Genomic DNA, 25358 nt, shown 5'->3' on the forward strand with positions numbered 1-25358 from the left:
TGGGTTTAATCCATCGTTATTTTGCTCACCAAGCCACCCCAGGCACTGAGGGATATGTGCACTGCAGTGGTACTTAAAGAGGGCTGGAAGAGGGAGCAGTCCCACTATGTTTAAAAGTGACTGAAGATTAAAGTTTAATCTGCAATGGTTTTTAAAAATAGAGGGACTGCTTCCTCTCAGCCCTGGTTAAGTACCATTAAAGTTCTGATTTAATGCCACCGACAGAACAGCAGAATTTATTAGTAATGCTGCATACAGGAGTAACACGGATTGACTGAATTACTCTGATTCCACCGGCAGAATGAAAAATTCCATCCACCCCTAGTAATTATGTGCACTAGGGTCAATTTATAAGGAAAGTGTGTGATTACATGAACAAGAGGAAGGGGGAAGATAGGACGCAAGAAATCAGCATGGGTGAGTAAATAAGGGTTAAATGACAGTGGATGTTGAAGAAGTGTATTCTCAACAGCCAGATGTTGAGAAAGTGCTTGAAGTTTTGCGGTGACAGTTAAAAGTGGACCTGTGCGAAAGCTGGGCAGGATATTTTTATGCAATGGAGAGTGTGGATGTAGAAGTCAGGGTTCTTTTCGGAATGAGAAATGAGAAAACAGTAATGCGCTTGTTGCTATTCCCTTGGAGGATTCAACAAGCACATTTCACAGTGGTAATGTAATTGTGATTTAAAGTGCAGTAGGGTCAGGAAGGGGCACGGTTGCTGAAGATTTGGAACCAAGAGTCCGGGGAGATGTTAGGAGTTATTTTTTGTTGAGGTACTTGCCTCAGCAGTTTATGGATTTTGTAATGACTTAGTCATTCAGGGGCATATTATCAAGGAGCGGCGTTAAAATTATTGCCGCTTTAGCATCAGGAAACTTCCACTAAAGCGCCGATAATGGGCTTGATAATATGCCCTTGAGAATTCCAATAGAAGCCCATGTTCTGGTGTAAACCTGGGCTTCTATGGGAATTCTCTACGGCATATTATCAAACCCTTTATCGCCGTTTTAGCGGCAGTTTCCTGTGGCTAAAGTGGCGAAAATTTTACGCCGTTCCTTGATAATATGCCCCTTAGTTCCTTTACCTTTTTTGTGCTAGGGCTCATGTGACAGTAGGTAGTAGTTATTTATTGTTATGTTTGATATTATTTGTTATTATATGTGTGGATATATTAGTGCGGTTATATTGTTTATGATGCAAAGGATGGAGCTGTTTGGTATTCTCAGGTAGTATGTGTTTGGTAGGTATGATTCAAATGTGGGTGAGTTTGGGGTGAGCACGTGAGCTGTCAGAGCATAGTGCGGACTCATGTCTGGGACGTGGAACATGAGTTATGTATTTGGTAGACGTTGGGAAACCTTACCAGCCTACAGCATATTCGGGCTGTTCCTGTAAAACACCTGGAAAGAAAGTGAAGCTACTATCTTGGATGTCTTCAATGTCCTCTTTCTTCAACCACAATAATAAGCATTTCACTTGGTGTGCAAGTTCAGGTTTGCAAGGCTGTTCTGCGAATATGGATAGTGGAGTTAATCAGAAGTGGTGAATTTCAGTGATTTTTATGATTTGTTGTATAAGTTCACAATCGCTGTGGTTTCTCAAATGAACTTCAGAATTTTATTTTGGGGTTCTTCTGAGGATAAACTATATCCAACCTTTTAGAAATAATTCTCTTCCCTGTTGCTGTGGTCTTTGGCAGTGCAGAAGGTTGGCTGCTGGGACTAGCCAATGGCCCATGCTGCAGTAGGTGGCCAAATCCCACTGCATAAGACCTTTGACATGTGCTGTGCCTGCCGTTTGGAAGGGGTCCCAGCGTATCAAGGGAACTAATTAAACAATTGAAACATAATTACTCAAAGAACAAATATTTAGATCCACACGGTTTAATTCACAGTGGGATAGAGTATAATATACACAATGTAAAATGCAATAAACTGTATTAAACGTCATACAGTGCCCCAAGGACGGGAGAGGAACGTGATAGTGAGGATAACGTGAAGTGAAAGGAATATGTGACAGTAAAATCAGTTGTTTAAGCATATAATCATGCCACCAATGGGGTAGCAACAACTTGTATATCACATAGTAAATTCTTCAAAACAAAGGCATACGGCACCAAGTACAGCATATATACAAATGTTGGTGTGACGTTGCCACAATAAAAACAAACAGTCGACGTTTCGACCCTCTTGTGGTTGCAGGATTGTTTAACCTTGCAGTGGGGTCTTCATCAGGACCATGGTAAGGGAGTAGGGGCAAAGGACCGCAATTCGCGTGCTGCTGGTCTCTCAGGTGGCGGTTCCGATTGTTAAGTGGGCGGATGCCGCATCGATTTCAGGCGGCATGTGCAGTCTCCGGGATCGGTAATATCAAAGGTCGTATTTGGACTTAGTGGTACACAAGATGAGTTCGGTAAATTGCTATCAATGGCTCCGTGCGCGAGTTGCGATCTAAATATTTGTTCTTTGAGTAATTATGTTTCAATTGTTTAATTAGTTCCCTTGATACGCTGGGACCCCTTCCTTTCAACATATACACAACCCAGGTCCCAGTGACTACATATGGGTATACCCCCTTGTTCATATAGTGCCTGCCGTTTGGCTAGACCATCTTCCGAACTTGTCACAAGCATTCAACACTTATGACTTTTGGCCTTAAACCACGGGCAGTAGAAGTTGGCCACATGCCCTGGGCAGAAGTATCCTTGTAGGATGTAGGAGTTAAGATAGGTACGAAAAACAATGGTCCTAAACCTCACTTAGAACGGTATAAATCAAACCTACAGTAATCTTTTAAGCAGTTTAGAGCATGCACAATGTCAGCTCACAGTAATCAAAACAATCAATATAATGTTATGCAACAACCGAAATTTTTCAAAATTGACAAAAGTTGTATTTAATCATAATTCAACCGGCAGTAGGTATCTTACTGCAATGGAGAAAGGATACAGGAAAGGGTTGCTCCAGGGGAACGTGCAAAAGGAGAGAGTGGCCTAGTGAAAAAAGGGGAGGGTGGAAAAATTATTCCAGAAGATGTTTGAAAAAGGAAAATTAGAATAATTCATAGGTTGGACTGATAATCAATTATCAATCTTTATTGTAGCCTGGCCACACTTGATCAATGGTTCACAAGGAATCTATTTACATATACTTTTGAAATACAGAGATATATCATCATGTGGCACGTTAGAGTTGGGGGCTTGCGGTCCAGGCTAAGTTGGTATGGGCGTCGACGTTTTGACCCAACTTGGGGCTCGGAGTGTGATTTGGGGCCTCGGCCTCTGGGTCTTCCTCAGGACAGGGTTGGGCAACCTGGGTAAGGGTATTGTGTCCGTGTTCCACACCCGCAAGCTATCGCGGAGCGCGGGAGTTAGTCTTCTGATGTAGTACTGGAGGTTGACATCCTCATCCGTCAGTTAATAGTAGTGTGAATTCATAATTTCATGCTGGGCAATCAATGCAGGAGCTTCAATTTCAATCTCCTGTCATCTGCAATCCGCACACGAGTTGCAGGATGACAGTCATCCTGCAACTCGTGTGCAGATCGCTGGCATGTGTTAATACTGCAGCATGCAACAAGAGGCCTTAGGAAGTGCTGAAGAAATAGCCGGCGTTATGTCACTACCCTGACCAAAGTGGTAAGGCGGGATCCACCCTCAGCTGCACTCTTTATCCTCTGTGCTATACATCCGCCAGAACTTCCGTCAGAACTTTAATCTCCTGTAGTCCGCGATCTGAAGGTTTAGGGGCGCTATTGTGCTTACTAACTTCCCTGCCACGTCTTCATCTTAGAAGTCAGTAGTGTTTCCAGTGAATCTCAGTGCAGTATTAGCTTCCTGTGTGGCATCCTTTGCTCCTTACATTCAGCTTTTTATAAATTGCAGCTATGCGCTTCTCAGGGAAGTGGACTGGACTGAGATGGTTACTCAGAATTTCAGGGCTGCTGATGAATTAGATAACAGTTTCATGACATTCTATGATATTGGCCATGTTAGTAGTCCGTTTCCTACGTACATTGTTAAAATTCCATGTTTCACTCTGAAAGCTTTCAATAGCCACTGAGTTCACGAAGCCGGTTTCAGGGGGCAGGCTCATGAACAGCTATGTGATAGTAACTTGTGCTTTTGGTCACGACTAAGGCTTTGAAAAATCTGGTGATTAAAGAAATGCAGAATGTTTGGGGAAATTATGTGAAGTTTTCTGCGAATGCCATGAATTTTGTTAAAACACTTTTGCCCACATGCATCAAAGCAAAAAACGGTCGCAAACGGGCAGATTCTCAGAATCTGCCCCTTTGCGACCGGCATTTTTGCATCCCAAATGCAAAAATCGCAATTTAAGGAATCTCTAAATTGAGATTCCTTAAATTGTGATTGCATTTAAGGAATCCAAAATTGAGATTCCGTAAATGCAATGCATCAAAGTACAAAAATGAGCGATTTCGCTAATAGGAGTAGCAAATTACCATGAAGTTCAACTTCATGGTAATTTGCAAAAACTTTGAAAAATTCACTTTTGTGCATTTTTCAAAGTTTCATGTTGCGCACACACATGCCCTAAGGGCATGTGTGTGCACACCATCTGTGCACAGATCAATTTCAGGGGTGCAACAGGGTGTCCTTTGGACACCCCTGGACCCTTGAAATTGCATTCTCAATTTGCGATTCACTAATTGCGATTCGCAAATTGAGAATGTCTTCCCATTCATTCCTATGGGCCTCTAGGCCCATAGGAATGAATGGGGAGGTATTCCTTAATTGCGACTCGCAATTTGCAAATCGCAATTAAGGAATATTAAGAAATCGCAATTTTTTTAGCGATTTCTTCATGCATAGCCTTTTGCTATTCCTTATTAGCGAATCCTTACATTTCGCTAATAAGGAATCGCAAATGGCATTGTTGATGCATGTGGGCCTTTGTGGCGTCTTCCATGAAAATGTAACATGAGGGCATACATTGCATTTGAAGGTTATTCGCAATATCGAAAAGGAGACTGGTTTGAGGAGAAAATGTCTGTTGCAACACATTTTTTGCTTGAATTCGACCCTTTTTCGTGCAAACTATTCCCAACACCAAAATAATTAAGTGAAATATTACCGTCAAGTAATTACATTTTTTTTTTATTCATTCATGTCACACAAAAATATTTTCATTGCGCAAATTACATAAGGACATTGGAAATTTAGTATAGACCTAATCTGGACATTGGCCCTATTGTCTGGAGCCAGTTTGGAGAAGATAGCAGGTGGTAGTTGCTGCTATAATCAGTGGGATAGAGTATTCTTCTGTCCTGACTCAGTATACTTCTGTTAAAGAACATTTACTTCGGTCAGGGTAGAGATGGCCAGTGATTCTTGTTCTAGTCCCTGGCTCTGCTCATACTTTCATATTGGACAACCACTAATATGTGTGGACTATGTCCTCGGCCTTGGAGATAATTTGTGGAAAAGAAGTTTGTATGGTTGTTCATTTGAATAGAACTGTCACTCACTATTGCGTTAATGAAGGTAAGTAAACACAGGGCTGCAGAAACAGTGCAACACTGAACTGTTTTAGAAGCCACACATTTTTGTTCTCCCACTTGTGAGTGAGCTTCTTTCTTCTGAAATAGTTGATCAAGGCCTGCAGGGTTTCGGCTTCAAATGTCTCAACTGAGCTTCATCAGGGACAACTTTCTTACTGTGGCTGGATCCCTAAACAATCATGTGCATCTACTGTACAGGAAAGCAAATTAATATTGGCGAGAACATGGGTCTGAAGAGTTCCTATCTTTTAAAGCATTCCTTGCTGCCAAACAGAGCTAGTGAAAAAGCCCTATTCAGAAAAATAGAAGTACTTTCATGTGAATTTTATTGTCTGGGCATGTCCAGAATAGTGTCATGAGGAGTTTTTGAGGTGTGGCATAAACGACAACCTCTTGCTGTCAAAAAGAGTGGACTCCAGATATTCTCCTTTAGCAATTCGATTTTTGCATTGAGATACCATGAACTATTGGCTCGCTTCATTGGCCTTAACATTTTGCATCCACCCACAACATTTTGCTGCTATTTACATTTTTGAGTACATTTTGCAATAGTGCCACTCATAGTAGTACTAGTATATGGCACTGCACCTGAGTTTTCTCAACCGGAAAACAATCATAACAGCAGGTGCTTTTTACAGCTCCAATCTCATACCCAGTGGTCCCCAATCCCATTAATTATGCACCAGATTGGCCATTTTTTCCGACTGGTTTGCCATTTGTCAGGTGTTAAAAGACAAGTGTATCACTTGCAGGTAGCATGGCTTAGTGGCCCAAGGTGCTCACTTGAGACGGGAAACAACCTTTACAACGCAACTTTTACAACGCACTACCATTACAACGAAACTTTTACAACGCAACATCCATTTCATAGCATGCCATTACAACGCAACCGTTACAACGCATGACACTACAGCGCATACCATTACAACGCAGTCATTATAACGCATACCATTACCATCCAACACTTACCCTACTGTTGCACCCCCTGGAGTTAGAATAGTAATTTTTACCCCTACACTATCCAACACTTACCCTACTGTTACACCCCCTGGAGTTAGAATGGTAATTTTTACCCCTACACTATCCAATACTTACCATACATGAAATGTAACGTTATGCGTTGTAAAGGTAGTATGCGTTGTAATGGAATGCGTTGTAAAGGTAGTTTTTAAAAATTCGTTGTAATGGCATGCGTTGTAATGGAATGCGTTGTAATGGATGTTGCGTTGTACGAATGCATTGTAAAGGTGGGCGTTGTAAAAGTATGCGTTGTAACGTCATACAACCACTTGAGACATCGCATCATTGGTGCCTTTGGTCCTGATGCGCCGAAACACTCTTTACTCAGAAGCTTACATGTATTTTTATAGATTTTTTATTAGAAACGTGAAATGGCAAAAGGGCACTTTTGTGACGGCTGATGCTAGGGAAAAGTACATTAGGAACACAGTACCCACTGCACTGCTGCATGTCTTGAATTTGTTTTTAGAGATTTCAGGATCAGCGAGATAAAAGGATCTTGCATTACAAAGTTTAATTGGCCCAGCTGTCTATAACAAATGGCTGATACTTTAGTGTTTTTAGATTAGAGACTCACGGATCCCACAAATCATTAATTCCTTTAAACTCTCAAAGTATTTTAGCTTTGAAACTGATGGGGGCCGGTTTCCTACATATCATTCCCAAAATGGGCTCTAGTCAGCATCAATGGCAAATCTGAACGGAACCGCTAAGGAAGTGCCTTGCTTCATGCAAATTCTGGTGCAAATGGAGATCATAAGTCTCTCTCCGATAAATCTTTAGTTCCGATTGAGAGGAACATCAAAATTCAGTACATTTCAATTACATGGAGCAAATTTGGCTCCACAAGGAAGACCGAGAATGCTTACGTTTCAAAACCAAAAAGGCATATTAAATGATTTGCAAAGTTATATACTTAAATCATTGAATTAGTGTTGTCAATATTCAAATAAATAAATGCACTAGTCAATTCAACAAGGCAATTCAAAATCCTGTAAGCCAAGACAAACTATTATAAAGATGTCTCAGAAGGGAAATTAAGTAAAATCAGTTTCCCCATTAAGAGAGTGCCCTTCTCTGTGAAGTCAGAATAAAAAGAGTTCTTCCATAAATGCATCTGCTCTAAAGGCAAGAGGAAGGGCATCTTCTAGACTGGGAAAAAATGGTTCTTATGAGGAGAATCTTCCGAGTTTGAGGCTATATTCGATTTGTTTAAATCACACACTTCTTCATTTTGATACACTTTCATATGAATCCCACTTAATCGACAAATCGGGTTAAGACACAAATTGATTGTACAAATTAATTATTTTCTCAAGCTACTACATAATGAGCTTACTCTAAATGTCTTTCAAACTGACAGGCAACATGAGATACAGTTGTTCAACCTGTGCTCTGCCGGGGTTTGCAACAGCTTGCTAGTACATTGTGCAATATTTTCCTAAAAGAAGCATTTCATGTGAGAACAGAACACCAAGGGCATATCAAGATGGGGGGTTGACGTCTCGGGGAATAAAAATACACATTGAGTCAGCAAGATGACAATGAGACGTTTGCCATTTTTATACTGCGGCCTACATTAGCTATAGTCAAATTAAATATGACAAACACACACGAAAAAATCTTTTGCATGAACACATATTAATGTTGACATGAATAAAAAAGTTTAATAATGAAAACATCGTCATAAAATCCCTCGTTCTGAAGACTCTTGGAGTCACCCAAACATTATACTCACTTTACTTTGTAAAACCTCCTCTGACACAACATCTGTCGATTTATGCATCTTGCATCTGGATTCTTCCAAATCCTTGATTTCCTCATACAGTTGACTGCAACTCTTCAAGCTCTATGCCAGCTCTCTTCCCAGATCCAAGTATCTGCCTTTTTAATTGCATTGCGACTCACCCTTTGCAATAATGATTTTTGGTGCCATTATAAAAAGAAAGCGGTATATCAAGGAAATTGCAATGATTATTATGTAGGTAACAATCTTGCCTAACAATTCACTACCAATACTACTAGGCCACTAGTCCTAGTCACTAAATCCCTTTCCTGTTGCTTCCCAGGCACCTGTTCTCTCCATCACCTTCACCTCTCTAGAAACGTCTGAAATGTTAGTGGCAAACTTGTTAATTTTGTTTCTTGTGTTAGGTATGAATGTGCAGCACTACTGAACATTTAACATGCTGCAGACTCCACCCTCTTTTGAAAGTATATCTAAATCAAGACTATTCCGCAAAAACATTACCCATATTACCACAAGCTCAGAGTTAATAGCAGTTAAACCTTCAGCATTATTAGTAGCAAGGCAATCTAACAAAGTAAACAATTTTCTGATCTTCAAATTATTCAAAAGTATACCTACAGAATGAATCAAAGCACCAAATATATCACATACTACTTGTGAAGCACTACGTTTAACAGTTTCGTGAGCCAATTTTCCTCTATCATCTAGTTCATTGATACAGTACACCTTAGGAAACACTAATGCTAAATAGCAACTACCAATACAATTTACAAGAAGCTGAAAATATGCATTCTTTCAACCCACATAATAAACTCCAAGAATAACAGAATCCATCCCTGAAAAAATATGCTAACCTGTAACTCCTAATCTCTGTAAACATTCACTCCAACCTACCATCCGAGAGTTCTTAACCTGTTCTTTCAGATGCATGAAACACATATTTACCTCTCTTTTCAAGTCCAGGTTTATCTTTGGATATATTCCTGCTTCTTTCATCTTTTCCTCTTCTTTGTTCCAACCCATCAATTATCCTTTCTTTGCCCTTCTTTCAATTTCTCTCTTCCTTTTGTCCATTTCCCCAATAAAATCCTTCTGAGGTCTAGTCAACTTACTTGTAACTCTAGCCATATGAAATTTAGGAACATCAATTTCTTTAACAGACCTTAACTCGTTTCCACTGATTTTGCTCCAGAATTTGAATTCAAACGGTTATACATAGGCACATAATTTAAAAGTAAGTAAACATTGGAAAATAATACCCAAATGACCTTGCTAGTAAAATAAGTGCATAGTTAAATTGATAATGCTCTTCTAAAAACGCAAAATTCAGTTTAGTTTCAGGGCAAGCATGCGCAACAGATGAGTTAAGACTCACTAATAGAAAAATCATTAATATAACTAAGGCTATTTTCACTATTGTTAATATTTTTTGTGTATTTAACACCATGGTTTCTTAAAAGTCAGGCCGTAAAGTAAAGGAAATTCAAGAATAAAAAATAACAAAATCTACTTGTTGCTATTCCTCTTAAAGTCAGTCACTTCATTCAGTATACGCCTATTTCTTTGTTTGACTTCAGCATTAGCACCTACAACCACAAAAGCATACTATAAAGGACAACCTCACTCTTCAACTGGAGCTTGTGACCTAAAGGCCTCACAGGATACTCAGAATATAAAACATGAACCCAGACCTCCACTTATTAAATCTTGTGGATTAGTGGGTAACTCTTCAGTTGTTAGGACTGGAAATAGCTTAATAGAAGGGGCCCCCCCAGGGAGACAACATAGGCAGGTTCGTGGGGGGGAAACCAAACAATCAAAGAGAACAGAGGGGAACCCTACCAGAATTATTTTCTAAAGGCCCTGTACAGGGTCCTATATATTGACCAGGGCAACGGAGCCACCCATACACAAGTCGGAGAAGGGGACAAGTGATGTTTTAACAGTCACTTTTATTATTCATTTTTTCATTTTATCTTTTTAAAGTTTATGAATAAATACAAAAAGTGCTACCAGAATGACAATCATTTCATTATATGATCATTGGATAAAACAAAAAAACACTAAGACAACTTTCTCTGAATATATAGTCCCACACAAACCGTCCAGTCTCACATTCATAAATACACACTCTTCAATCATATCCATACATCTAATCTCTCTTTCACAACTCAACAAGTGGTCACAATATTACATTAACACCATCTGATAGATGGATGACATGATGACAAGCAAATCCTCCAATAGGGCAAAGGTGGGGGCAGAAACCCAGATAGGGCTGAAGATGGACAGAAAAAATCCTGCTGCCCACAGGAGAACTGGAAATAACCTAACGTTTTTGTCTTGGGTTTTCAATTTGAAGTCTCCATCCTCATTGTAGGCCTGAAGCTCAACACCATGTGATGGGCAACAAATCACACAGTTCAGTTTGCTGAGTAAATCCTTGTCCCACAGAGTACTGGACCTGAATCGCCTATTGCAAACGGAAGGTCTTCATCCAGATGTCCTAGTTTCACCAGAACCTTAGCTGAAACTGCATTCATGCTCGGTTTGTTACCAATATCTACAACTTGAACTAGTTTTCCTGGGAGGGTTAGGTTTGGAGCCCCTACAGTATAATAGGTGGCTTTGGCTTCGATCACAAATGATAAGAGTTGGCCCTTTATCTCTCCATCTACATATTGCCCCTTTTGGTCTATCTCTAGAACTGTGATAAGCACACTCAATCTTCCTCCCCCTCTCAGGCACAGTCATTGGGATTGATCAGAATCCAGTCCATTGGGACGGTCAAAAACTGGGAACTGTTGGAGACTTTCGCTACTCATGACAGTGTTCTGCTGAACCTTTGTGCAAGGATTCAAAATATACCTTGGGTTGCCCATGTTTTGTTGTGTCATCAGAGCTTGGGGCAGTGGCCCACCTTGTTACAATTATGACATTCAGTGGTCTTTTTTAGTATGTTTATGTTCGTCCCTGGATTCTGATCAACTGCCATTTTCTTGACCTCTGCTGTGCAGAACAAAATTCCCACTCTGTATCATCTGACCACTGCCTTAAAAATCCACATTTGTAAAGCGCACAATCACCCGTAAGGGTCTCTAGGCGCTGGGGGCCGTCGGGAAGATTAAGCGAGCTATTGCCCAGAGTCACATGGTGCTGGGCTAACCTGCCGCCGGAGCCGGGGATCGAACCCTGATCCCCAGATTCCAGCGTCAGTCGCCCTGGCCGCGGCGCCACACCTCTCCCCTTAGTAACCAGCTCCCTGCATTCCTGCAGCAGCACCGGTAACAGAACCCTGCCCTGACCGTCCTGACCTGGTCAGAACCGGTCGCTCCACCCGCTCCAAGCCGCACTGCCTGCACCGTGTGGTAACTCGCCTGCATCGTGACCCTGAATCCTGTGCTGGTATCCGGCGTGTATAACACTGTGTGGTAGCTCGCCTGCATCGTGACCCTGAATCCTGTGCTGGTATCTGGTATCGTATTGACACAGCGTGTATTGACACTGTGTGGTAGCTCGCCTGCTTTACTTTAAGTATCTGTGCCAGACTGTAGCGCCTGCTTCGTGACCCTGGTAGAATTAAGTTACTATGCCCCCGATCTCGCCTTGTTGTTGTTTGGTGCCATTTTGTTGTCCGAGCCCGTCTCTCCACCCCGCTCCCTGCCGCTGCTCCCCCGCGGCCCCACCCCTGTTCCCTACAGCATCGTTGACAGATCCCCTCCCCACTCGCCACCCCGCTCCCGCCTCCCAGCTGCTCCTCCCTTGCTCCGCCCCCTTCACTATCCACTTATGACAGAGACTCTTACGCGCAGCGTCCACGCGCAGCGATCGTGCCCTAAGCGCGCCAAAGGTAAGCCCGTCTACGCCTGGACCGCGCCCAGCACCAGAACCCCTGGCCCCCGCAGTTGCCATCCACCCCGCAGGACATACGACACCACAACCCTCACTGCCCTCAACAACGGAAGACTCCCCGACTGCCACCGAGCTGTCCCAGGCCGTACGCATGGACCCTTCACCTGCCAATCCTGCAAATTCTGCTGCATCAGGACCCACACTACAACCACATACGCCAAACAGAGCTCCAACAACAACCACCTGAAGTGCATCCTGCTCAAAACCCGCTCGGTCCACAGACACGCCATTGAACTATGGAACCTACTCAACACCACTACTCCGGACATCGCCTTTCTCAAGGAAACCTGGATGAACGCCTCATCAGCACCCGACATCGCTATAGCCATCCCGGACAGATACAAGATCATCCGAAGAGACCGCATCAACAAAACAGGAGGAGGTATCGCGATCGTCCACAAGAACACCATCCGCATCTCGACCAGCTCCGACGATACCATCATAGCCACCGACCACCTCCACTTCCAGATACACACCGACCCCAAGACAACACTCAGAGGCACCCTGATTTACAGACCCCCAGGACCCCGTACGCAATTCTGCGAAGACATTGCTGACCTTGTCAGCCCACACGCCCTCCTTTCCGAGGACTACATTCTCTTAGGAGACCTCAACTTTCACCTGGAGAATAACAACGACAACAACACCGCCACCCTGCTCGACAACCTCGACAATCTCGGACTCAAACAGCTGGTGAACACCCCCACCCACTACGCCGGACACACTCTCGACCCAATCTTCTCCTCCAGCAAACACATCTCCTTTAATCACACCACAGGACTCCACTGGACGGACCATAGCTGCGTTCACTTCAGCTTCAGAAAGACAACGACCCACCACCAACCACAACAGGTTCCCCGCAGAAGCTGGAACAAAATTACCCTCGACCAGCTCACCACATCACTGAACCAAAACACTCCAGCCAGATATACGGACCCAAACCAAGCAGGCATTAATCTCGCACAATGGATCACCCATTGCGCTGATGAACTAGCACCCCTGAAAAACCGTCCCAACATACCAGGAAGCAAAAAAGCCTCCTGGTTCAACGACGACGTCAAGAACTCCAAAAAGAACTGCCACACCCTCGAGAAAACCTGGAGAAAAAACCCAACCGCAGACAACATGACCGCCTTCAAGATCGCCACCTGCAAGCACCACCAACTGATCCGCACCACTAAGAAGTCAGCATTTAAAGACCGACTAGACAACAACGCCCACAACAGCAAAGAACTCTTCAGCATCATCAATGAGCTCAACAATCCCAGCGCCGGCAACAACGACATCACTCCATCTCAAGATCTATGCGACTCACTAGCCTCATTTTTCCACAGGAAGATCGCAGACATACATAACAGCTTCTGTGACCTCTCCTCACCCCCTACCTTTGTACTGAAGCCCCCCACCACCACCCTCCGCGCCTGGGCCCCAATCAGCACTGATGACACCATCCGCATGATGAACTCCATCCACTCCGGATCTCCAACCGACCCAAGCCCCCACCACATCTTCAATAAAGCCGACTCCGTCATCGCACCCCAACTCCGAGATATCATCAACTGCTCCTTCGACAACGCTACCTTCCCGGAAAGCTGGAAGCATGCCGAAAGCAGCGCCCTTCTAAAGAAACCTTCTGCTGACCCCACCGAACTTAAGAACTACCGCCCCATCTCCCTCCTCCCGTTCCCCGCAAAAGTAATTGAGAAGACCGTCAACAACCAGCTCGCCGCCTTCCTTGAGTCCAACGTCTCCCTTGACCCCTCACAGTCCGACTTCCGAGCTAACCACAGCACCGAGACTGCCCTCATCGCAGCCACAGACGACATCCGAACACTGCTCGACAACGGGGAAACAGTGGTCTTCATCCTCCTGGATCTTTCCGCAGCGTTCGACACGGTATGCCACCGCACCCTAGTTCAACGCCTCAGGAACGCCGGATTACAAGACAAGGCATTGGACTGGATCATCTCATTCCTCGCCGGAAGAACACAAAGAGTCCGTCTCCCCCCTTTCAGATCAGAAGCCACCGAAGTCATATGCGGCGTACCACAAGGATCTTCGCTCAGCCCCACCCTCTTCAACATCTACATGAGCCCCCTCGCATCCATCGCACGCCAACATAACCTAAATATCATCTCCTACGCTGACGACAACCAACTGATCCTCTCCCTCACCAAAGACCCAATCACCGCCAAAACCAACTTACACGAAGGGATGAAAGACGTAGCAAAATGGATGAAGAACAGCCGCCTAAAACTGAACTCGGACAAGATGGAAGTCCTCATCCTAGGAACCTCCCCCTCTGCCTGGGACGACTCATGGTGGCCCCCGGCCCTAGGCAGCGCACCCAAACCAACAGACCATGCTCGCAACTTAGGATTCATCCTTGACTCATCCCTCTCCATGACCAAACAAGTCAACGCCGTCTCATCATCATGTTTTAACATCCTACGCATGCTCCGAAAGATCTTCCGATGGATCCCCACCGAAACCAGGAAAATGGTCACCCAAGCACTTGTCACCAGCCGACTAGACTACGGAAACACCCTCTACAGCGGAACCACAGCCAAATTGCAGAAAAGACTTCAACGCATTCAAAACGCCTCCGCCCGACTCATCCTAGACTTACATCGACACAACCACATATCAGAACACCTCAGAGACCTGCACTGGCTCCCTATTAGCAAGAGAATCACGTTCCGTCTCCTCACTCACGCACACAAGACCCTCCACAACCAAGGACCCAGCTACCTCAACAATCGCCTTTCCTTTTACACCCCCAACCGCCAACTTCGATCGTCTAACCTAGCCCTCGCCGTGATCCCACACATCCGTAAAACCACCATGGGAGGAAGATCCTTCTCTTACCTAGCGGCCAAGACCTGGAACTCCCTCCCCTCTCACCTCCGTCTTACCCAGAACCACCTCTCCTTCAGGAAGCAACTCAAGACCTGGCTATTCGATCAGTAACGATCCCCTTTCCCTCAAGCGCCTTGAGACCCTCTGGGTGAGTAGCGCGCTATACAAATTTCTGACTTGACTTGACCCTGTGCCTGCCACATAAAGACCATTCTGAAATCCCTTCTGCACCAATTTAGTCTGTGTCCAACATATATTTCGCCTTAATCCTCTTCAGCTTTGCATCCAGATCATGACTACAATGTTTTGGATGTCCGTTTTGAAATTGGGCACTCATATCTGGATGCAAACCAAGAATGAACTATGACAAAAAACACTAAGATTTCACACTTTTCAATTTTCAAAGCTGTTATGCTGCCTGGAAATTTGCATAAGCCTCTCATAATAGGCATGCACAGACTCTTTAGACTCTTGGTTAATTCTGGTTATCTTAAGCCAATGACCCTCCTCCTGTTGGACCTTAGTTTTCAGAAATGTAATCACCTGATTATACATGTCCATGACACTAGGAGATTCTGAGTGTTTCTCAGTGGTTCAGCCGCTGGCTAACCTATGGCCACCTAGCATTCTGACCACTAATCATTAGGGAGAACAATGTCAAAGCAAGAATTTAAGTCCTCCCAAAGCACCTTTGAAATCTTCACAAACTTCACCACTTCAGAGTACCACATGTCGGCATTTTCCCGCATTTTGGCAAATGATTTGTAAATGTGAGAAGAGCACCACAAGCCCAGGGCATGAGCACTTATCCATCTACATGCACCTCTCTCAACGGATACGGTTTGACCCCTGTATCACTTATGCTTGTCTCCTCTTCTGACCGGCCTGTATTGTTTTACTTTTTCTGTTATTTCTCCTTTTTGGGTCATCCATCCTTGTATTTTTTGATGTTACTCCATTTTCTGATACAGCCCACTAACTCGAAACATGCAGACTCAAACACGACTTTCTCACATTCTTTATAGTATCCTCATTCATGAACCTTTTGAAAGTCTTCTTCATCTCCTGACATTTATTCAAATCACCTCCAAACTGCAGAGCTAACTCTTCCAATCTTTCATGAAATTCACTAACATGTCTTGCAGCTTCACTATTCAAAAACAAAATCTTGTCCACATTGTACCCATCTATGAACTCCATATCAAAGATTCCCTTTGAAAGCTCCTCAAATTCTGTCTTTAATCTTAAAACTTCCAGTTCTCGAGGACTCATCTCAATTTCTTGAATCTGCGATTCTGGAACTGCTTTGGCACTAATAATTGTAACATTTATAAGGGGACTCCTCATGTACGTTGTAGGGCTCCTGGGTCCAAAGTAGTGCCAGCATTAGATGTATTTGGAGCTGTAGTGACAACAGATGCACCTGGGGTTGTAATGGTAACAGTAGAATTAGCTCGCTCTTAATGATGGATCTAGAGTAACAGTGGGCAAACCTCACTCTTGGAAACCCTGATCAACAGGCGCTCTCCCAAATGTACCCACATTTGTTCCTCCTCCTGCAGCTCTTATTGGGGACTGTTAGGTCCCTGCAACCTGATGAGAAACATTATTTGGGGTGGTCAGGAATTCAACAAATCAGTCAAAAAGCAATTATCTGAGTTACTATTTCTTTCCTCCTTTTTTCTTGTTCCACACCTCCCTCTGGTGATTTCTTTCTCTCTTCTCTTCCCTTCGTTAGCATAGGATACGTCCTTTCATCCTCAATCAGACCATCTCTCCTTCTTGCTGCTCGACGTTCAACTTTGCCTCCAACCAAGTACGGACCTTATTTTTAGCTTTGGTTTTACGTTTCTCCTTTTCTTTAGCTCAGTCTCTTGCACTCAAAGACTCAAATGAGCAAGTCTTCTTGGGGGCTTTATCTCATACAGCACTTGCCCTAAGTTCTCATGTATTCTTATATTTTATCTGCTGTGTGGGAAAATTAGAAGCAGCCTTGTTGGCTGTGATCTTCTTCCATTGTTTAATCCAAATATAGGTGTTTAGCCCTACCTTGGTAACGTTAATGTTAATGTTAATGTTAAGGCTATTTGTAGAGCGCATATGTTACCAAAAAGGTGTCCTGTCGCTAAGAGAAGTTTCTGAAGAGGAATCAGATGAAAGAGAAATATTGGGATTTTTTGGATCAGTTTGTGAAAAACCAAGTTTTTAGTGTCTTTCTGAAAGCGAGAAGGTTGGTCATGTTTCTCAAAGAGAGGGGAAGTGCATTCCAGCCTTAGCTGCATTAACTGTGAAGCTTCTGCCTCCCCAGTTGGCCTTCTTCACCCTAGGTATTGTTACCATCTTGGCATCGGAGGAACTTAGCGTTTTGGTAGGGGTGTACCATTGGATGAGTTGTTTAAGGAATTCTGGACCTATTCCATGGAGGGCTTTGGAAACCAAGCACAAGGCTTTAAATTGGGTGCGTTTCCTTACAGGAAGCCAGTGTAAGGCTTTAATTTGGGCAGAGATGGATTCGGCTCTAGGAATGCAAGTGAGTAATCTGGCCGCTGCGTTCTGCAGAACTTGTAATTTATTCAAAGATCCCTCATGTATCTTTAGGTACAAGCTGTTGCAGTAATCTAGCCTGGGCATGATTAAGGCAGTAACAATAGTTTTTTGTGCTGCTTTAGGGAGAGATGGCAATATTTTTTTGCAGGATTTAAGAATATAGGTGGTAGTCGAGACCACTTTATTGATCTTGTCCCTACAGTTCAGTTTCTCATCGATCCAAAAACCGAGGTTTTTCACTTTTTTTACTGGTGTGGGGAGCTGGCCTAGGTCTAATGGCCAGCAGTCTGGTGTCCAGAGGTTGGGATTATTTCCAAACAAAACCACCTCTGTCTTGTTGGAGTTCAACTTTAAGCAGTTTTGGGCCATTCAATCCCCCGCGGCACTCATGCAATTCTGTAGCCTCCGGGGGGCAGTCTGAGAACCGCCCAGAAGAAGGTTCACGACTATCTGAGTGTCGTTGGCATAGGATGTTAAAGTGAATCCAAATGATTCTATAAGAGGGGCCAGCGTGGACGTAAATATTAAAAAGGGTCGGGCTCAGAGATGAACCCTGAGGAACGCCACAGGGTAGAGAAAAAGGCTCTGCTTTGAATTCTTCAAGAGCTACGGTTTGTACGCTATCCGTTAAAAACGATTTAAGGAGTTTCCATGCCGAGCCCCTCACTCCTATCTCCTGTAGACGGTCCATCAATACTGCATGATGGACCGTGTCAAATGCCGCAGAGAGATCCAGCATTATCAGTGCCGCATTGCCTCCTTGGTCTAAAATCATTCTAATCTCTTCTGTGGATTTTATCAGTGCAGCTTCAGTACTGTGACCTCCTCTAAACCCAAACTGGGTTGGGTCCAAGGCCTGAGTGTCTTGTAGAAAGGTGTTCAATTGGGCATTAATGTTCCTTTCTATGACTTTTGCAGGGAATGGGATACTGGAAATAGGTCTAAAATTGTTGGGATCGGTGACATCCAGATTAGTTTTTTTAAGCAGTGGTAGAATTGAGGCCTGCTTCCAGTCTTTAGGGAAGTACCCTACAGAATACATAGTATTGAAGATCGGGGTCAGTATTTTAGAGACAGGCTCTGCAGCTGAAATAACTACAGAAGTGGGGCATGGATCCATTGGAGAACCCGATTTTACCTTCTGTAGTAAGTTGCAGGTGTAGTTCTGTTAATGGGGTAAAACTGATTAAAAGCGGGTTAGTTTTGTTATTTTGTAAAGGAGCTAGTGCCAAGTCATATGCAGTTTCATTACATGATTTAGTGAAGGTGACAAAAATGTTGTTTACTTTCTCAAAAAAGTAGTTGGCAATTTTATTACACAACTCTTGGTTTGCTGTAGGGGGTGGCGTGCGTGGAGCAGATAGTTGCTTTACTATTTTAAAAATCTCTTTAGAGGAGTTTCTAGCCTGAATAATTCTGTTAGCAAAATATTCTTGTTTTGTTTTGAGGAGCAGCTGTTTGTATACTACAAGGCTTGTTTTGTGGTCCTGTTTATCCTTGTCGCTATAGCCCTTCCTCCATTTTCTTTCTAGATGTTTACAGACTAACTTCTGATCTCTGAGTTCGGGAGAGTACCATGGGGCGAAGGGGTTTTGTCTTGTTTGATGGAGATGTTTTATAGGTGCCAGTTCCTTACTTGACTTGGCTAGCCAATTGGAATAAGTATTGGTGGCCTCATCTAAGTCTTTAGACATCAACGGCATGGTTGATGTGAGCAGTTGGTGTAGTTCCTTATTATCTATCTTATTCCAGGCTCTAGTCACTGATTGTTTTCTTAGTGGTTTAGGGGTAATACGTTCAGTCAAGGTGACCTGGTAAAAGACTGCTGAGTGATCTGACCATGTCAGGGGGAGGACCTTAAGGGTTTCCAGTAGGGAGATATTTGAAAAAATGCCATCTAGGGTGTGGCCGGCCACATGAGTGGATTCTCTCACTAGTTGTTTTAGATTTGCGCCTTCCATTAATTCCAGCAACCAGAGGGTATCTGGGTCTAGAGAGGCCTCTAAGTGAAAGTTAAAGTCCCCCAAAATGCTGTAGGAATCGAGGCTAATCCCTCTTTCCAGTATGCATCCTATCTGTGCCAGAAATCGCCCTCTTGGGCCTGGGGGCCAGTAGATAAGGGCTCCTCTAAAAGAATAGTGGTGTGAGAAATTGAGACAGAACTCCAAGGCTTCACAATCCTCCATAAGAATAGGACTGAAGGAAGCGGAGATGGATTCATGATATATGATTGCCAGCCCCCCCCCTTTTTGTGGGGTCGATTTAAAGTGTATCAGAGGTAATTGGGTGGCGTGGCTTTAACTAGGTCTGGACCAGAGGAATCATCTGTCCATGATTCTGTGATAAATGCGACCTTAATTCCTTTCTCTTCGATTAAGGAGGCACACTCTACACTATATTTGACCAGGGATCTGGCATTGAACAAGGTACATTTGTGAGCCAAATGAGAGATATTATGGGCCTCGTTTCTATTTAGAAGTGGTGGGGTCGCTATAGATTCCAGACGAATCTCTGGCAGCATGGTATTACACTCTGAACAATGCTCCTTGCCCCGAGGGAGTGCAAAGTCTGTGTACGATGTCGAGCACCTCTGAGATGAGGTAATAGGATTGAGGACTTTAAGTGTAATATTTGAGTATTGGATTCTATCTTTACCTGAGATGATCCGACCAGGGGGACTGGCGCTAAGCGCGGGTCTGGCGCAGACGGGCTTCCCTTTGGCGCGCATTTGGCGCGCCTTCGGCGAGCCATCGGCGCTCCCGCTGCGCGCGTCCGCTGCGCGTTCGCACCTGCATCTGTTTTTGTACCGGCAGGGTCTCCCAACTCTAGACCGCTGACCGGAGTACAACCAAGATGGCGGTGGTCCCGCATTTAGACTGCGGGAGAAAAGCTTTGGAATTGGAGGTAGTGTATCTCCAATGTGCAAAGAGCAAAATTTAAAATCACATAGGCAAAAGACAAAGGTCTAAAACTGTTGGGATCGGTGACATCCAGATTAGTTTTTTTAAGCAGTGGTAGAATTGAGGCCTGCTTCCAGTCTTTAGGGAAGTACCCTACAGAATACATAGTATTGAAGATCGGGGTCAGTATTTTAGAGACAGGCTCTGCAGCTGAAATAACTACAGAAGTGGGGCATGGATCCATTGGAGAACCCGATTTTACGTTCTGTAGTAAGTTGCAGGTGTGTAGTTCTGTTAATGGGGTAAAACTGATTAAAAGCGGGTTAGTTTTGTTATTTTGTAAAGGAGCTAGTGCCAAGTCATATGCAGTTTCATTACATGATTTAGTGAAGGTGACAAAAATGTTGTTTACTTTCTCAAAAAAGTAGTTAGCAATTTTATTACACAACTCTTGGTTTGCTGTAGGTTGTGGTGTGCGTGGAGCAGATAGTTGCTTTACTATTTTAAAAATCTCTTTAGAGGAGTTTCTAGCCTGAATAATTCTGTTAGCAAAATATTCTTGTTTTGTTTTGAGGAGCAGCTGTTTGTATACTACAAGGCTTGTTTTGTGGTCCTGTTTATCCTTGTCGCGATAGCCCTTCCTCCATTTTCTTTCTAGATGTTTACAGACTAACTTCTGATCTCTGAGTTCGGGAGAGTACCATGGGGCGGAGGGATTTTGTCTTGTTTGATGGAGATGTTTTATAGGTGCTAGTTTCTTACCTGCCTTGGCTAGACAATTGGAATAAGTATTGGTGGCCTCATCTAAGTCTCTAGACATCAACGGCATGGTTGATGTGAGCAGTTGGTGTAGTTCCTTATTATCTATCTTATTCCAGGCTCTAGTCACTGATTGTTTTCTTAGTGGTTTAGGGGTCATACGTTCAGTCAAGGTGACCTGGTAAAAGACTGCTGAGTGATCTGACCATGTCAGGGGGAGGACCTTAAGGGTTTCCAGTAGGGAGTTATTTGAAAAAATGCTGTCTAGGGTGTGGCCGGCTACATGAGTGGATTCTCTCACTAGTTGTTTTAGATTTGCGCCTTCCATTAATTCCAGCAACCGGAGGGTATCTGGGTCTAGAGAGGCCTCTAGGTGAAAGTTAAAGTCCCACAAAATGGTGTAGGAATCGAGGCTAATCCCTCTTTCCAGTATGCATCCTATCTGTGCCAGAAATCGCCCTCTTGGGCCCGGGGGCCTGTAGATAAGGGCTCCTCTAAAAGAATAGAGGTGTGAGAAATTGAGACAGAACTCCAAGGCTTCACAATCCTCCATAAGAATAGGACTGAAGGAAGCGGAGATGGATTCATGATATATGATTGCCAGCCCCCCCCTTTTTGTGGGGTCAATTTGAAGTGTAGCAGAGGTAATTGGGTGGCGTGGCTTTAACTAGGTCTGGACCAGAGGAATCATCTGTCCATGATTCTGTGATAAATACGACCTGAATTCCTTTCTCTTCGATTAAGGAGGCACACTCTACACTATGTTTGACCAGGGATCTGGCATTGAACAAGGTACATTTGTGAGCCAAATGAGAGGTATTATGGGCCTCGTTTCTATTTAGAAGTGGTGGGGTCTCTATAGATTCCAGACGAATCTCTGGCAGCATGGTATTACACTCTGAACAATGCTCCTTGCCCCGAGGGAGTGCAAAGTCTGTGTACGATGTCGAGCACCTCTGAGATGAGGTAATAGGATTGAGGGCTTTAAGTGTAATATTTGAGTATTGGATTCTATCTTTACCTGAGATGATCCGACCAGGGGGACTGGCGCTAAGCGCGGGTCTGGCGCAGACGGGCTTCCCTTTGGCACGCCTTCGGCGCGCCATCGGCGCTCCCGATGCGCGCGTCCGCTGGGCGTTCGCACCTGCATCTGTTTTTGTACCGGCAGGGTCTCCCAACGCTAGACCGCTGACCGGAGTACAACCAAGATGGCGGCGGTCCCGCGTTTAGACTGCGGGAGAAAAGCTATGGAATTGGAGGTAGTGTATCTCCAATGTGCAAAGAGCAAAATTTAAAATCACATAGGCAAAAAACAAAGGTTAAAAACACATAAATCGTATTTTTTAAAAACCCGTTTCAAAGTGCCCAAAATTGAATTCTAAAATTGCCACAGTGCAGTAATAGTCCTGCAGATAGTGCGAGTAAGGTATTTTTAGATTTAAAAAGGTGGTCTCTCCCGGCTGAGCCTCAGGAGGACTTCTCTAGTCGCGCTCCCACCTGCATCCGTTTTTGTACCGGCAGGGTCTCCCAACGCTAGACCGCTGACCGGAGTACAACCAAGATGGCGGCAGTCCCGCGTTTAGATTGCGGGAGAAAAGCTATGGAATTGGAGGTAGTGTATCTCCAATGTGCAAAGAGCAAAATTTTAAATCACATAGGCAAAAAACAAAGGTTAAAAACACATAAATCGTATTTTTTAAAAACCCGTTTCAAAGTGCCCCAAATTGAATTCTAAAATTGCTGCAGTGCAGTAATAGTCCTGCAGATAGTGCGAGTTAGATATTTTTAGATTTAAAAAGGTGGTCTCTCCCGGCTGAGCCTCAGGAGGACTTCTCTAGTCGCGCTCCCACCTGCATCCGTTTTTGTACCAGCAGGGTCTCCCAATGCTAGACCGCTGACCGGAGTACAACCAAGATGGCGGCGGTCCCGCGTTTAGACTGCGGGAGAAAAGCTATGGAATTGGAGGTAGTGTATCTCCAATTTGCAAAGAGCAAAATTTAAAATCACATAGGCAAAAAACAAAGGTTAAAAACACATAAATTGTATTTTTTAAAAACCCGTTTCAAAGTGCCCCAAATTGAATTCTAAAATTGCCACAGGGCAGTAATAGTCCTGCAGATAGTGCGAGTTAGGTATTTTTAGATTTTAAAAGGTGGTCTCTCCCGGCTGAGCCTCAGGAGGACTTCTCTAGTCGCGCTCCCACCTGCATCCGTTTTTGTACCGGCAGGGTCTCCCAACGCTAGACCGCTGACCGGAGTACAACCAAGATGGCGGCGGTCCCGCGTTTAGACTGCGGGAGAAAAGCTATGGAATTGGAGGTAGTGTATCTCCAATGTGCAAAGAGCGAAATTTAAAATCACATAGGCAAAAAACAAAGGTTAAAAACACAGAAATCGTATTTTTTTAAAACCCGTTTCAAAGTGCCCCAAATCGAATTCTAAAATTGCCACAGTGCAGTAATAGTCCTGCAGATAGTGCGAGTTAGGTATTTTTAGATTTAAAAAGGTGGTCTCTCCCGGCTGAGCCTCAGGAGGACTTCTCCATTTAATGTGCAGATATGTTCATATTTAATGTGCAGATATGTTCTCTGAAGAAGCATCCTCACCCCCCTGAACAGATATTCTCACATCATTTCGCAACATCGCTCCTATTTTCATTAAAAAGTTCATTTTTGCTCTTTACATTCATTTGTAAACTGCAAATTGAAATTAAAACCATTTCCCAACAAATCACAGTACACCACAAAATGATATAAACATCCAATCCTAGCGCAATATCACTAGCCTGACTGCTTGTAGCATGGCATCCAACAATGCAATGACCAATCCCAGTGCAGCACAAACACTAACTAATCAATCCCACCACGACATCTAATGATGTAACTCATATCACCTCACAGCAATTCTCACGCCACGCCCATCAGCTTTGCATAAGCATAATATCAAAAATAAAACAATAATTCTTGTGTGTTCCACTAAAAAAACAATAAAGTAAGTTACTGGTATGGAGAATGGTACCCCCAGGCACTTACAAACACACAAAGTGAATTCTTAGCAATTAGGAATTCACCCTGTCTAGCGCATTCTACTCCTGTGCACAAAGGACCAACCAAACACCCATCTCAGTTAGTAAAATCTCTCAATAGTAGCTTAATAAGTCCCTATATTCGTGTGTACGATATCTTTTTAAGCTCCAACACCTCAACCTTAACAGACAAGTCAAAAACCTTTCATATAACTCTGCATCTATCCAGGATCGTGGACACAACAAATCTGTTAGACCCAGTGGTTTTCAGATGGCTTGTATGCATTGAAGCCAGCCAGAATCCACTGTTCTCGATAGGATGAGGAGGATACACGTGTCAGATAAGGGAAACAATGGGAAATAGTAATTTTTACCCCTAAACTAGCCAAAATGTACCCTACTGTTGCACTCACCGGAGTGGGAATAGTAATTTTTACCCCTACACTATCCAACACTTACCCTACAGTTGCACTCACTGGAGTGGGAATAGTAATGTTTACCCCTACACTACCAACACTTACACTACTTTTGCCCTAAAAGTATTATGCGTTGTAATGGTATGCATTGTAATGGTATGCGTTGTGATGGTATGCGTTGTGATGGAATGCGTTGTAAGTGTAGTTTCTAAAAATGCGTTGTGATGGCATGCATTGTAAAATCATGTATTGTAATGGATGTTGCAATGTAAAAACCACGTTATAAAGGCATGCATTGTAAAAGTTTGCATTGTAACGTGTCTTATTCATCAGATAACCTTTGTTCACCTTTGGGTAGCTTGGCACCAAGGCTTATCCTAAGGGCCCACGTGTAAAGTATTGGCACAGCACCACCTTCGCAACACACTGTGTACGCCACAAAAAAGACTCCACACTGTATATATAAAACACTGGGATTTGTCTCACACACATTGAAATTAAAATGAGATACACATTGTATATATACTTTACAGTTATGTACAATTGTCGAATTTTCCCATTGAAATCAAAACAATATACACGTTGTAGATACAATTTGCAATTATATATACAATTTTGGAACGTTCCCATTAGCAGCAGAACAGCATG

The 25358-nt window shown here is 43.6% G+C and overlaps 1 protein-coding gene and 1 long non-coding RNA gene across 7 annotated transcripts in view; one reads left to right on the plus strand and one right to left on the minus strand.

The window, feature by feature from the left end:
• The window catches only part of AOC1 (amine oxidase copper containing 1), a 258333-nt gene that overhangs the window by 100220 nt on the left and 132755 nt on the right, over positions 1-25358 (plus strand). The gene's annotated exons all lie outside the window — the stretch shown is intronic.
• LOC144785242 (uncharacterized) lies at positions 8868-16595 on the minus strand. Its single transcript, XR_013601813.1, has 3 exons — positions 15247-16595; positions 11533-11588; positions 8868-11341 (listed from the first exon to the last, which is right to left on the minus strand). It is a non-coding gene; the product is annotated as an uncharacterized LOC144785242 (long non-coding RNA).

This window comes from Lissotriton helveticus, chromosome 10, assembly GCF_964261635.1.
Source record: "Lissotriton helveticus chromosome 10, aLisHel1.1, whole genome shotgun sequence".
Classification (NCBI taxonomy): Eukaryota; Metazoa; Chordata; class Amphibia; order Caudata; family Salamandridae; genus Lissotriton; species Lissotriton helveticus.